This window comes from Anopheles funestus, chromosome 2RL (assembly GCF_943734845.2).
Source record: "Anopheles funestus chromosome 2RL, idAnoFuneDA-416_04, whole genome shotgun sequence".
NCBI classification, from domain to species: domain Eukaryota; kingdom Metazoa; phylum Arthropoda; class Insecta; order Diptera; family Culicidae; genus Anopheles; species Anopheles funestus.
Window position 1 is genome coordinate 10,677,872 of NC_064598.1, and position 13,888 is coordinate 10,691,759.

Genomic DNA, 13,888 nt, shown 5'->3' on the forward strand with positions numbered 1-13,888 from the left:
TTAATTCGAATATGAGTGAATTAATAACAGTGTAAAAAGTCCGTTGCATTTATCGTTGGCAAACACTTCTTTCCACTTTTTGTTCCATTTATGAAACACAGGGCAGGATCTTGATGACAATAAAAACGAAAGATTTTTTCACTTCCTTCGGCTTCTCGCTGTCGCACGCTACACTCATTGGAATTTCCAATCACGCCCGGGTGAAAGTTTTGTGAGTTGCATAAAAATGCGTAACACCCATGCGTAACGTACAAAGCGATCTTTCTCTGCACAGCAGTATCGCTTCAATCTTGTAGTAAATTTTCTTCACTTTTCTCATCAAAAAACCTTTGCCTTTTTTTTTGTTTTACTAAAATGTAAATAAAAAGATTTCGGTTAATTTATTAAATACACCCCCGATGGAGCAGCCTGGTAGTTCTTGATTAAAGTTATTTTTTATATAAAAAAAATCGAAAACACTTACCAAAATCAAATCGAAATGCTTTCAAAACGATCAGTTCGTTCGTTTTACAACCATATTTGCCGTTCTACTTTGTTCCTGTTCCAAAACAAAATAAACGACCATTACCATGGTCTCACATAACAGGCAGCGAACAATTTCTCCACGGCTATTGGTTGTGCCAAATCCGCAAGCAACACAAACAACAACAAATAAAAACGAACCAAAACTGCAGCATGCAATTTTAGCTGCATCCTGCAACAATAGTGCGAACTCTTTTCATCACACAAGTGCAGATGCATTATTTGTTCGGAGCCTAAAACAAGTTTTTAAAAAGATCGGTTTTCTTTCACCAGTACCAACTCACGCAGCCATCAGTAACGGGGCATGGTAGAAAAATGCAATAAAAGGAAATGGCACGTACGCACACATACAGAAAAAAAGGGATTTTTGTTAAATTGGGTTTTAACTCAGAAAGTGCCTACAACTGCGCTAATAGCGAGCTTTTTCTGTAGTGTTTCGATTAAGAAAAGTTTTAATAATATTTGTGACGAAATTATCCAACATTAAAAAATGTTTATCCAGAAAAGAAAAAGCCTGCAATTGTTTTGAAGCTGCATTTTCTCGGTAGAATATCAGCAATCAACACTAAGAAAAAGAAGGGTAGCTTATGTTCCTTCTTTACGCACATACGCTCATAAGAAAATGCATTAGTTGTCCATTTAAAATGTAACTTGTTCCTTCACTTGCACAAAATGTTGCGATCGCTCAGCACATATACAAACGCATCGATTCAATGGCTCAAGAGTTGGCAAGAGCCGTACGAATATTTTCGACTGATTTTGGTCCTTACTTTCAGCCATCTTTTTCTTTTGTGCACTTTATTTTCATTATCTTCTTTGCTCCTTCCTAACTTCGTATGTGCAGCTTGCCTATTTTTCTTCACATAATTACTGTTGGTGAAGTACTATAAATGCTAAAGGGGTTCAACAGAACTGCATCATGGGAACGACATGTTTAGAACTCTTTCGTCGAATGCGAATGGCAGATGAAAGAAAAATGCTTAAAAGGGTATTAATGCGATTAATTGAAAAACAAAACTAATTGATGCTTTTCCAATTTCAATAGCATTTTAATTAAACATCATTAGGTACTCAGAAAAAGTATTAAATAGACGAGACAAATATTTAAAACTTAACCATAATTTTTTTGCTTAAATGTAAGCCAATTACCAATCAACAGAAATCCACAAATTATGAAATACAAACTGTACGTACCAAGCTTAACTTTCAATTCAACGATTTCAAAAACTAAAAAAAAAAGAATAATTGAGGGCAATATGGAGAAGACAGTTTCGATTAAAACGAAGGACACCAATAGAGAGGCTCCAGTCACCAAGCCGTTTTGTACACGCAAGACACCAAACAAAAGCATACGAACAAACATTTACCATGTAAAAGTGACACACATTAGGCAGATTTGTGAAAACGAATGAGAAGAAAGCGTAAACAAAGAAAAAACGAAAAGAGGAAAAAATGGACGAGGAATGCAACAAAATGGTGTGGTGTGGTTGGGTGCAAAGAAACGCTTCATTGTCTGCAAACAAGTCAATGCTAGCAAGTCACTCTAAATTGTATGATCCGGCCATAAACGCATTTCTGCACACCATACACACACACACACTTACGCCAACCGAAAAGTGCATCGTAGAAAAAAGTAACTGCATTAAAACCAAAATGACAAACAAGAAAACCGAGACGAACAAACAGAAAAAAATACGAAAGAGAGAAAGACACATTCGGGCCTAAGAAATTGCACTTTGAAGGTAAACTAGCTCCCTCGCCAGCCAGCGGGACAAGATGCAGAAAGCAAAGTCGGCGCTAGCGACAAGCGGGGAATTACCAATTTTATTCAGCCAATTTACAATTTTCGACGAAAGGCAATTTTTAGAGTCCCAAAAAGTTGTGGGTCGCCACCAAGAAACCGTACGATAAAAAAAGGCCAAGAGTACTTATATACATCGTTTGCCTGTGTTGCGGATTGTAGATTTAGGCAGAAACGAGCATTCGGTTGGTTGTTCAATTTGTTTTATTTTTCGTCGCCCAATACAAAAGTACATCTCGAGGGCGAATACACTAGGCGAAACGGACGAATGGCTAACGAAGCGAACAACGCACAAAGATGCAATAAAAATGCATCTTGATGCTACATTTTCGGCTACCACAACTACGATTTTCATGGTATGATGAAGCAATGTAAAAGATGAGGACGATGAAATAGGCAGCGTTGTCTCCCCTCTCCCTCCCTCTTTCCCTTCCTCCCCCTTATTTCCTTTCTTTTTCTCTCCCTCTAACACGAATGGAAAGCCGGATAAACGAGTTTATGCGGAATTGGCCAAATCCTGAGGGTGCCTTTGCTTGCCAATTCTCACCAAGCAAACGAAGAAAACGAACGATGCAACAAAACGCAAACGCATTTTGTAGCTCACCCTAGTCCGCTTTGTTGCATTTTTTCGCCTCACTTTTTTCGGGGAAGATTTGCGAAGTAACGACTGACGACGGCTTTGATTTGTTGGAGTTTTAGAAACGTCCACCACCTTCCACCATCGAGGGCCGCCAGGCTTCGGCATCCCAATGCATCGGAAAGTTTAAAGGGGCGAATGACCACATAAACGACCAGCTTAGGTTTTGCGATTTTTGGCGACTCTGTTGTGCGTCTTATTCACAATCTTCTTCACAGCACGCTACATTCGGGCGAATGGCGATAAACCAGTCTGGCCGATTGCTTGCATCCCATCAAATAGTTCCTTTATGTAGCTTGGTTCCTATGCAGCCACTGCCAGAGAGCAGTCTGAGTTTGTGGGTTTGGAATTTTTGGACAGTAAAACAGTCGAAACAGATTTACGGACACAAGCGGCGTTTTGTTGATTGGAGTTAGACCATACTGTATACACTTTTATTGCCTTCTCAGGTAATCAATTTAAGACATAGTTTTGAGAATTGTATGAGACGGTGAGCTACATTTAATTTTCTTCGTTGTGTTTTATAATGTTGCTGCTTTTTGTGTAATCATTTTCTTTTCCAATTCAAACAGATATACAAAGTAAGAGACTTCTGGTCATTAAGCGTTCTATAACTAGAGTGGTGGAGTGACCAGGATTCATCACTATCGTAAGACTCAAAGCGGGAACAATGGAAAGAGGTATAAAGAACAAAAAAAGGAATGAAATATAGAAAAAGACATTAAAATAGAGAACGGAAAGCAACATGTAAAGGAAATCAAACCAGGAGCATCAGTCGAACTATAAGGCAAACCCCTCCTCAAAACATACTTGAGCTAGATGCCGTCTTTGACTTACAGTAGCCTTGAGACAGTGATTGTTGGAGGCGATTTTGGAGTCGAAACGCCATGAGAAATACCTCTGTACATTCTCGATTCTGGATGTACTAGAATCGAGAATGTTTGGTGCTTAAAGGACTCCAGACACATACTTCAGGATGGAGGGTAACAGACAGCAAAACAGAGTCTCCAGGTCTCAGGTGTCATGGTGTCCAAAATCAGAGGTAACACTCAGGACAAATTCCTAACATCTGTTGAGTATGGATCTGAGTAAAACATCATCCTGTTCTAGTTTGAAATTAAACCTGACGTCGAGTAAGAAGAGCTTTGGAAAGCTGATAGTTGAAGAAAATAAGAGAGTTAGATAGTAGAAAAATGTGATAGTAGACCATTTAGCAAGACAGGCAGCTCCATCTTTCTGGTAGAGAAGGTATATTCTTTTCCCTGGTTTATAAATTTTTAAGCTCAAAATATAAAATCCGAAAACTGAACCCTTTTTAGTACTAATGTAGCAAAAAAAAACAAATAAACAAAAATCACAAAAAATGCTCTATTTAGTTCAATTCAAAAGATATTTGTAAAGCGTAATTGAACACATTTTCTCCTCTATGATGCATTGGCTTTTTTTACTACAAAACCGGTTCTGTTTTGAACGCGATTTATTTTTGTTTCTATTACTCCACAATCATGTCTACTACTTCCCAGAATCGCATGAAACGCTCACCATGAACCCCCGGGACCATCACCCGTGACATACGTGTATCACATTTCATTCCACCTTTCTATGGAGCGGTGTACTTTTCGGTGTGAAAACAGATGATCCCTCGTACGATGGTAGAGAGAACGCAAATGCTGGAACGGCATGTACCCGTACCATCGATACCCAAACCCAGCATAAGCAATCCAAAACGTGTGAAAACAAGCTTCAATAACATCAATAGAAGAAAAACCTCTACAAAAAAACCATACTCAAAGGACATGAGGATGATGATGCCAATGGTGCTGATGGTCGGTGAAGGCAATTCAGCAAACCACCAACGATAAAGTGCTACCAGCGAAAAACTATTCCACGCGTTCCCAATGCCATCCCGTCGCAGCTCAGGACGTCGATGTGAGGGGTGTATTATGGAAGCATACAGAAAAACATTATTCTACCTCTTTGCAACAGAGGGAAAAAAATCTGCGAGCACAAAACATAACGGTGAGAACGAACGAACGAAAAAAAAACGGTAGGAAACACCTTCAACAAAACCTTTTTCGTACGGACCATCGTACGAAACTCCGTACCGTGGTGCAGAGTCGCGTTCGTTTCTTTGTCGAATGTGCACTTGAGAGTGCGCGCACGCCACGTACATGTTTGTGGCTGGCCGTAGTAGATACGGTGCAATTGCATAGCGATTGCCCCAATGAAAGTAAAAAAACACACACAAAACAAGTGCAACAGGCAAAGGCATGCCGCGCGCAATGCAATACTGCACTTTGCAAAACGGGAACGACGACGACGACGACGATGACGATGACGACAAGTTGCAATGGGCATCATCGGGTATTGCTCGGGTTGCGGCATGTGTAGAACGAGCGTCAAGGGGTGACCGACACGCGAAGTGTTTTCATTCATCACGAGACCCAGAAGGAAAACGGTGCGGAGGATATTCATTCATAAGTTCTTCTCTCGCCCCGTACATGTGGTCGTGGTGTACGAGTGAGGTTTTGTGCTCTTGCTTGCTGTACGTGTGTCCTATCCTCCACCAAAACCCCTACCTTCACCTTTTCCATTTCATCCCCATGTCGCCACCCTCTGCATGGCATGCAGCATACGATATGCCGTAGAACGGGCAGCATGCCACTGCGAGAAAGCACTTTTTGTGGCACTTTTCTACTTCGCAAGTGCAACCGTTGCATGTTGCACACGTGTGCAAGTGCAATTGACAATACTATCACTATTTTTAGACACGACCACCTACTTTCCTAGAGAACGGGAGCGCTCTATTGCACGTTTTGCGCACTTTATCTATTGCAATCTCTCTCTCGCTCCCTTCGATAGGTCTATCTTTCTCCACACTGCACTGGATGCATTCTAACCGATGCAATTGGTTGTGCTGCAAAACTGAAGATTTCACTTCGCAACAAGAACACGAACGTACGAAATTTTGTTAAATGATTACGAATTGTTGCACTACAAATAATTCTCTCCATCTTACAGTTGAGCATTTTAGCACAACAAACGCATTCATCAGAACGAACGGATTGATACACACTATGCAAAAAAAGAAGTACCGTTGTGCATAATTATGGGTAAAGCAAACTGTAACAATCCGAACGATGGGAAGCTAATTACAGCGAATTTCAAGAGGAACTGCAGCGAACCATTCATCAGCTGCTGGTAGTGCATAAAGGGGTGACTGCTAAAACCGGAATAATGGAAATATCGGTTAAATTGTAGCTGTGGTAGGAGGAAGGAATAGACCCCAAGAAGCTTATTATTTTCAAGGATACTATCCCGTTAGCGAAATTGGTTCAAAAATGAAAAGTGTTGAAATTCATTGGATGAGATATTTTATAGTTTTAAAGATACACTAATACGTTTACACGCATTTGTAAATTAATAATTATTTTCGACATTGTGTTTCTAAGCGAATATTAAAAATTTTCGTCCTCAAGGAATAAATAAAAAGTTTAATAAAAACTTTTAACAGTAGTTATGAAGTGAAACTTCATAAGACAAGACCTAGAGCGTTGCATTGTAATAAACAAAATCACGAAAAATACAAAAATGTTACACAATTTCGTGAATATTTCGAGTTGTTCGATGATTAAGTAAGATATGAATTTTGAACAATAGCCAAGAATAATAAAACTGAACGTTACATATCGCTCAGTATCGATCGCATATCGTTTTTCCGAAAATAAAATTGTTTACCTAATTTAATAAAATAATAAGTATTTTGCTGTATCAAAGCCAGTAACTATGATATTAAAACGAATGCGGAAAATAGCTCTAAACGAAAGTCTGTGACGAAAGAAAACCCTTCTAAATTAAAGTCATGTCAGCATATTTGATACGCCTTCTATAAATAATCATAAAATAGGTTAGCTTGTACAAATATATATGCATGAAAATCAATAAAAAATTTGCAAAAGTAGCTAATCGCAATCGAAAACAAAGAATGTGACTAAATGTTACAAAATGTAACACTAACAGCAACCAAAGATAGAACACATTATGTGTCACCATTTTTACTTCCAATCTTAAACAAAAGACGTGAAAGATATTTAAAAAAAAAGATTCATTTTCTATCCTTAACAAACAAGCACACTAAACGGCACGAAACTCTCCTTTTGCTGATTTTGCTTAGAGGGAAGGGAAGGTGAAATCATCATCTCTTTGTGCGTTGCAGCACGATCCCGATCGTTCAAAACGATCCGAAATATGCACATACATACATGCTTGCTGTCACTGTTCGTGTGCGTGTGTGTAAAACGCAATGGCAGCAGATTTCGGCCATAATCCCCCGCGGATGCATACACAAGATGCTCGTTTTCTTCCCTAAAGCATGCCATCATCGGTTCGAAGCTAGTGTTAGTGCTAGCGAACGGTTCAAAACGCTTTTTTTTGCGTCTGACAGAAGCACACTTTAAGTACAACCCGTATGCTCTTGATGCAGTTAAACCTTTTTGGTTTTTGTTCGCACAAATATTTACATTCGTCTTCTTCACCCATTAACCGGGTGAATGGGGTGAAGCACTGCAATCTGGTCAATGAACGCGCAAAATTTTCGACCACACCAACCCTGCATGCGCATGCTAATTTAACTAAAACACCACCCCACCAGTGTGCGATTGGGTGGCGCTTTTTTTTGGTTCTTTGCCTTACCAAAATGACTAACTGTCTAAAACAAACTCACACAACAGAGGACACATTAGTGTTCCGCTGTGCTATCGTCAGTTTTTTTTATTATTGCTTTTGCAATGTATCTGTTCATTTCCACGTTTTTTTTTTCAAAGTGTGTTGCTGCACATTTTCTATGCAAGAAATTTTATTTTTAATTCCATTTTTTCCCCTTATACATGTGCAGTTTTTTTTGGGTGTTTCATTTCCAACACAACAAAAAATCGCATTTTTTAAAGCGAGTTTTTGTAAGGCAAAATTATGTGATGCCGTTCTATTCGTGGTGGACGATGTATATTAGCATTTTGAATGCTTGATTTTTAGGCGCTTCAACAAAAAGGGGGAATTTGAAGACACAAGAAATTGAAGCAAATCGAAACTTGGCACTCAACAATCTACCCAGCCCCTGATAGAATCGGCAGTTAAAGTCATTAGTACCCCGTTTAGCGCATCGCATTCTTAAAAGAGAAATAATAAAACAACACAAATTGTTTATAAACAGGCTAAAAAGAAGTTGAAAAAACAAAAAGTTTACAAACCCAGCTGATGGGTAACGTAAATAGTTTTCGCTACCTCGGTAGCAACGATCAACACATTACACTATCTAAGCGAACTGCACCAAGAGGGTGCATCAAGGGGGATGGGGTTGTTAGGGTGCAAACACCGTGCTTTGCATATATACAAACAAACAAACAAACAAAGTGTTCATCATCAATTAAAATTTCCAGGAATTTAATATTGGGACACGGAAAAAGTGTAAATTACAGCAGTCGGGTGCAACATTTGTGGTGCCTAATTTTAGGCCATCCGGCCGTGTATGTGGAACTGTGCGTGTTAGGTGCGCTAGAAACTTTTCTCAGGAAATTAAACTTAAAAATAAAAAAAGAAACACATGCCAAACTTACCTTCTGCTGCTGCATAGACAAAATGTGGCTTCAAATTCAGCGACCCTGTTCAGCGGTCTAGATGTTTAGGGAGGGTAGGTTCTAGCAAAGCTACCAAATTTGGCATACACTTACACTTTTCTGCTTTTTAACACTGTTGTATTCTACTGTTACACTTTGACAAATAAATGCAGTCTAACGTTAAAAGGGCGTTAGATAATTGGTGCAGTAAAGCACAATAACGCACGGCATGTTCAATGCAGGACGACAACAAGCACACGCATTAGCATTAGCAGTTGGTTGACACATGCTTCCGTCACCATGGCAATCACCAGACGATCATCGTGTGCACTGCCTTCACACTATCATTCACTCTCCAACACTTGTTCACACAACCAACACAGACAGAGAGAGAGAGGGAGAGGGCGAGAGTGAGAGTTACCGTTTTCTTTCGCTTATCGAAATTGTACAATTAATTGCAGCAAGAACAGTTTTATGCTTTTGTAGTTCCAGGGCTGTGTTCCTTCTGCCAAAACCCGGGGAAACCGATTGACACGGCAAGCGCAACAGTTTGTTTCTGACTTGCGCGGGAAAATCTGTTTTTTTCACCCACGATAGCACCCCACGTGCCGGTTTTACTTGCGAATGCTTTTCTTTTTTTTTGTTGTTTTGCTTGTCGACACACAGGTTTCGCACGTTAGAGGAAATTTTTGACAGAAACACTTTTCTTTATGACACAAACGCGCGCGCTCTTTTACACAGACACAGACATACACTCAATTAGGCACGCACGTTTTGATCTGTGGTTGAAACACACGGAAAGCGTTTACTGTCACACAAATGGCTGGTTGAAACAGGCTGGTCCACACACAAAAAAACACATTGGACACACATCGGAATCTTCAGATAAGCTGCTTAGTGCCACTACGGATCGGGTATTGCACTGGATTTCATCACTGTAAAGTAAGAAAAGAATGAAGGTTTGAACATTAGCTTGGAAAATCGATCACATGTCCCACTGTTTGAAACTGTTTTTTTTCTTATGCGAATCACTTGAGAATTCAAATTAAAAAATCGAACAAAAAAATTATTCGATTGTAAAGAGCTCTTCAGATCGAATATCAGATAAAATCGATGATACATGATTGTCATTCAATATTAAATCTATAAAACCGTATCCTGTCCACTATTACAACTAAACAGTTTTCTTCATTAACAAGTTGTTCCTAATAGTTTGCTTATTTGGTACAGCGTTAATTAGCACTTGTCTCACTTGACACTTGACACAATTACTAACATTTATCTTCTTAAAATCTTCGATACGTTTCACAAAAACTCGTAATTAATCACAACCTAATTGCGACCGTTCGTCGTTTGTTCAGTCACCGCTTTGAGGGCTTCATTTAAACTTCTCAAACAAACAGATTGATACAAAATACACCACAAATTATTTATCAAAAAAAAACTCTCACACAATCACTTGGAAAAAGCCAGTCAAAAATGCAAATTGCAGACGGTGTCTCTCCAGAAGATGGCCAGAAGACCAGAAGTTCCAAAAAACCAACAAAAAAATGTATTTATTTCGCACCACACACCGCTAACTAGAGCGCACCAAGTGAGCAGTGCAGTCCGTAACCGGGACGGGACGAATAATGGCACACGCACCTAAAACAGCCAGTCAGCCAGTCTGCTAGCCTGTTGTTGTACTGTTGCAGCGGCGTGTTGCACCGGACGCAGGAAGCTGCCGAATTGGGGTCCTCTGAAATGCTGCTCCCGAAAAAGAAAGAAAAAAAAGCGCATGGTTTAAAAAAGAAGCGAGACAACGCACAAACGCAGCAAGACAACAAAAAAAAGGCACACAAAAATTGCAACACACCACTACACATGCGGGGCGCGCGCACGCCCGAACTGAGTGGACAAAACCAGGCGGCAGCAGCAGCAACAGCACCACCAATCGACCGCCGAAAAAGAGAAGAATAAAGCAAAACCAGCCATCAGGCAAAAGAATATACTTCGCGCGGCGCGAGTAGCAAGCAGAGGGAATAAAAAAACAGCACACACATAATAAAATCAAGGTAATCGGCGACGCCATGTGATGAGTGCGTTTTCGGTTCGTGCATGTGTGTGTGTGCCGGGGTTGGCTTTATGTATGTATGAAGATGCCTTTGCTGCTGCTGCTTATTGCACTATTTTGCCATCCAAAATGACCCAAGGGAATCGCACACCCCTTCGGGTGGAAGCGAGACGGCAAGATCCCGATTGTCCATACTCCCCAAAAAAAAAAAAACTCACCCCCTGTCAAACGATGACAAGCGCGATATGATGAAGGAAGGCACATACACACACGCACACAGAGACGCACAACCTGCTGCTGCTGCTGCTGCTGCTGCTGGAGGCAAGACGCAGCAATGCACCGCACAACCCCGAACTACTCATGTGCACTCCACCGGTTCTCCACATCCCTTAAGCTGCAGCTGCAGAGGGAAGCGAAGGTTGAAGGGTGCAATAGAGGAGAAGGGGTGAAGAGGGGCGAGGGGAAGGAAGAAGGTAAGGAAGGCAGAAGAGAGGAGGGCCCCTAGAGCTCAAGAAGAAAGGAACAGAAGCAATACGCCGAAAAAGTGCAACACACCACCACAACCAACTAGCCAAAAAGCAACAACAAAAAAACTGCCTAGCGAATACCCAAATTCGCCTGCTGCGACAGTGCTGCAAAACGATCGAGACGCAGTGCGATGAAGTTTCCAAATTCGCGCGCGCACACACATAAGCCGGCCATCCAACCGGGGGGAAAGGGTGAGTGGAAAGGGAGGAAGGAAAGGAGGGGGGGGGGGGGGTTAGGGCAGGAAACGCAACGCGCGTTCAAAAAATTGCGAGCGAGACAGTGCGATAGCGGCAGCGTTTCGGCTTTCGGGCAAAATCGCAACGTGCATCATCGTGCATCGCTGAAGAATGGCTTTGGCGGACAGAAGGCCAAGAGTGAACCCCTATTTGGTGGACGGACGGGACGTGTGCATGTATTAGGCGCAACAACAAAAAAATGAAAGACCAAAAAAAAAATGGGGGAAAAACGACAACGGGTCAGTGGTTGATCGTCGACGATCTTCGGGGAACAACATTTTGGGGTGGGTTGCTTTTAGGAAGTTGTGAGCACACACATGTGTGTGAGTGTGTGTGCTTGAATGAGAATTTGAACGAACGAGGTGAAAGAATAGAATCAAAATTAGCAGTATCACATTAGCCTGTCCTTTCTCTTGGCAAATTTCTTTCCAAATGAGTGCACGAGAGGGATGTAAGATTACCCCAAAAAGAACGAAGCGGAAAAAACTGCAACTCTTTCCCGTGGCATCAGATCTCAGCACTTTAAGGCAGAAACCCTCTACAGCAATTCAGCGATTGACCATAGCAGGGACGAACGGCTGCAATCAAACTAGAACGCGCCTGTTTCACCATCCAGAATGAGATGTTGGACAAAAGAAAGCAAAGGGAAAGGGTAGGGCAATGGAGCTGAATGGGAAAGTAGATAGGCAACCCTGAGAATGTTAGTGGAGTGGGAATAGTCAATTTTGTCCGGAGACGCAACGAGAGACATCAACAAACAAACAAACAGTACAAAAGCATAACAATCTACAACACAATGTACACAGAAACAAGCGACAAACAGTAAGCAAAATAAAAGACATCATCCAAAATGGTAAGAAAATTCGCACACCACACAATGCGATGCAGACGCGCCGCTGTGTATACGTGACGAGAGCGATTTGCAATGCTCTAGTCTTTCATTCTCTCTCTTACTCTCTCTCTCCCTCCAATCGTCCATCGATCTTCTCCTTATCGCTATAAAAACGCACACCAGCCGGCGGCTTTTTTTATGTTTTTGGCAGCTCTTTTTCGCTGCCTGTGCTGCAATCGTAGTGGCGCGCAGCTCGAGATGCGCTCAGTACGATCGCCGATTTGGGGTGGTTGTTGCGCTCAACCCTGCTCATTTCCGTTGGCTCTGTGTGGTGAATTTGGTGAATACAGGGTTTTCCAAACTCATGCCACGATTTGCAGCCATTTCTGGATAGTTTCATGTTGAACTCGAATGTTTTGAGGTAATTAGACAATTCTTCCAATTTCCTCCATTTTTTTTCTTTTATTCTCTTTGATGATTTCTCAATTTCAACTTTCAATTTCTTGCTTTCTGTATGTCGCTTGTAAAATTCTTAAAAAGTTCCAGGTCTACCTCGACACTTTTTAGTTCAACTTGAAAATATCCTTAAATGACTACAACTCATTACTCGAATTCGAAACCCCTTTAATACACACATATGCGCTTAGCAGCTAGTACGAAGGGACCACCAAGATTCGAGAAATGTATGTATGTGTGTGCGCACTGTGCTCAATTTAAGACAACTTCCTCTTTACTGAGAAAAGATAGAGGGAACGCCGGTGTAACACAAGGAGTAAAAAAATAAAACAAAACATATTTCCAGAGAAAAAATGGGACAAAGCGTACAGTGACGTTGAGATGTTCGTCGAGAGATGTTTGATTTTTTGGGTTTCCCTCTTTTGTTGCGATTGTAATTACACTCAAGACTCAAGACCCAACACATGTGGGCCCTTAGTTTTAATTATTATTTTTCGGTAAATATTAACACTTACCTCCCGTGTGAGTATTCCGGTCCTAATTATTAAATGCACTAAATCGCACGTCAAATGGCTACCCGTAATGACAGCAAACGAACAGGAAAGGACTGCACACGACAATTACGCCATCCTGACTAACGTGCGACCACTCGGAACGGTTTCTTGTTTTCGTCTAAACCACTACGTAGCGCAATTTGTACCACACAGACACACACACACATTATATTGCCATCGTATGTGCATCGTGGAGGATACGATCGTGGGGGGAAAAATCGGTTGCGCTAATGCAATCCCGAAAAAATACATAACTAAAAATCCCCGATCGAAAATGCATCGCGAGATGAAAGGAAAGAGACGGTACGATGTGCAATAAAAATAATGATCATTTAGTTGTTGCATGTAGGGTAACGTTTGCATTGGCATTGGGGGGAGAGAACGAGGCTGGCGAAAATGCACTCAAAAAGGATGAAACTAGGATGAAATCGTTAGGCAGCGCATAACAGTGAACACAGTTAGAGTGAGTGGGATGAAAAAAAAAGTGCAATACCAAAACAAAAAAAAACAATCTCTTTCATCTCCTTCTGCCTCTATCCGGGGCTATATGTCAAGCGTAATGTGCATTAAAACATGGGAAGCATGCGAAAGAAGGAGAGAAAGAAGCAAAACGGGTTAAAATAGAAAAAAAATGAAAAAGAACAACTAATCCAGCAA

General features: G+C 41.0%; 1 protein-coding gene across 9 annotated transcripts in view; it reads right to left on the reverse strand.

The window, feature by feature from the left end:
• The window catches only part of LOC125764409 (broad-complex core protein), a 108,679-nt gene extending 97,347 nt beyond the window's left edge, over positions 1-11,332 (reverse strand). For 6 of the 9 annotated variants that reach the window (XM_049428630.1, XM_049428632.1, XM_049428625.1 and 3 more), the window contains exons 1-2: positions 10,024-11,332; positions 8,573-9,507 (exon numbers count right to left, since the gene is read on the reverse strand). The gene's annotated coding sequence lies outside the window, so the exon portion shown is untranslated. The remainder of the gene's footprint in view (positions 1-8,572; positions 9,508-10,023) is intronic. The other 3 variants (XM_049428621.1, XM_049428623.1, XM_049428622.1) reach the window with 3 other exon arrangements.
• Positions 11,333-13,888: the final 2,556 nt, after the last annotated feature.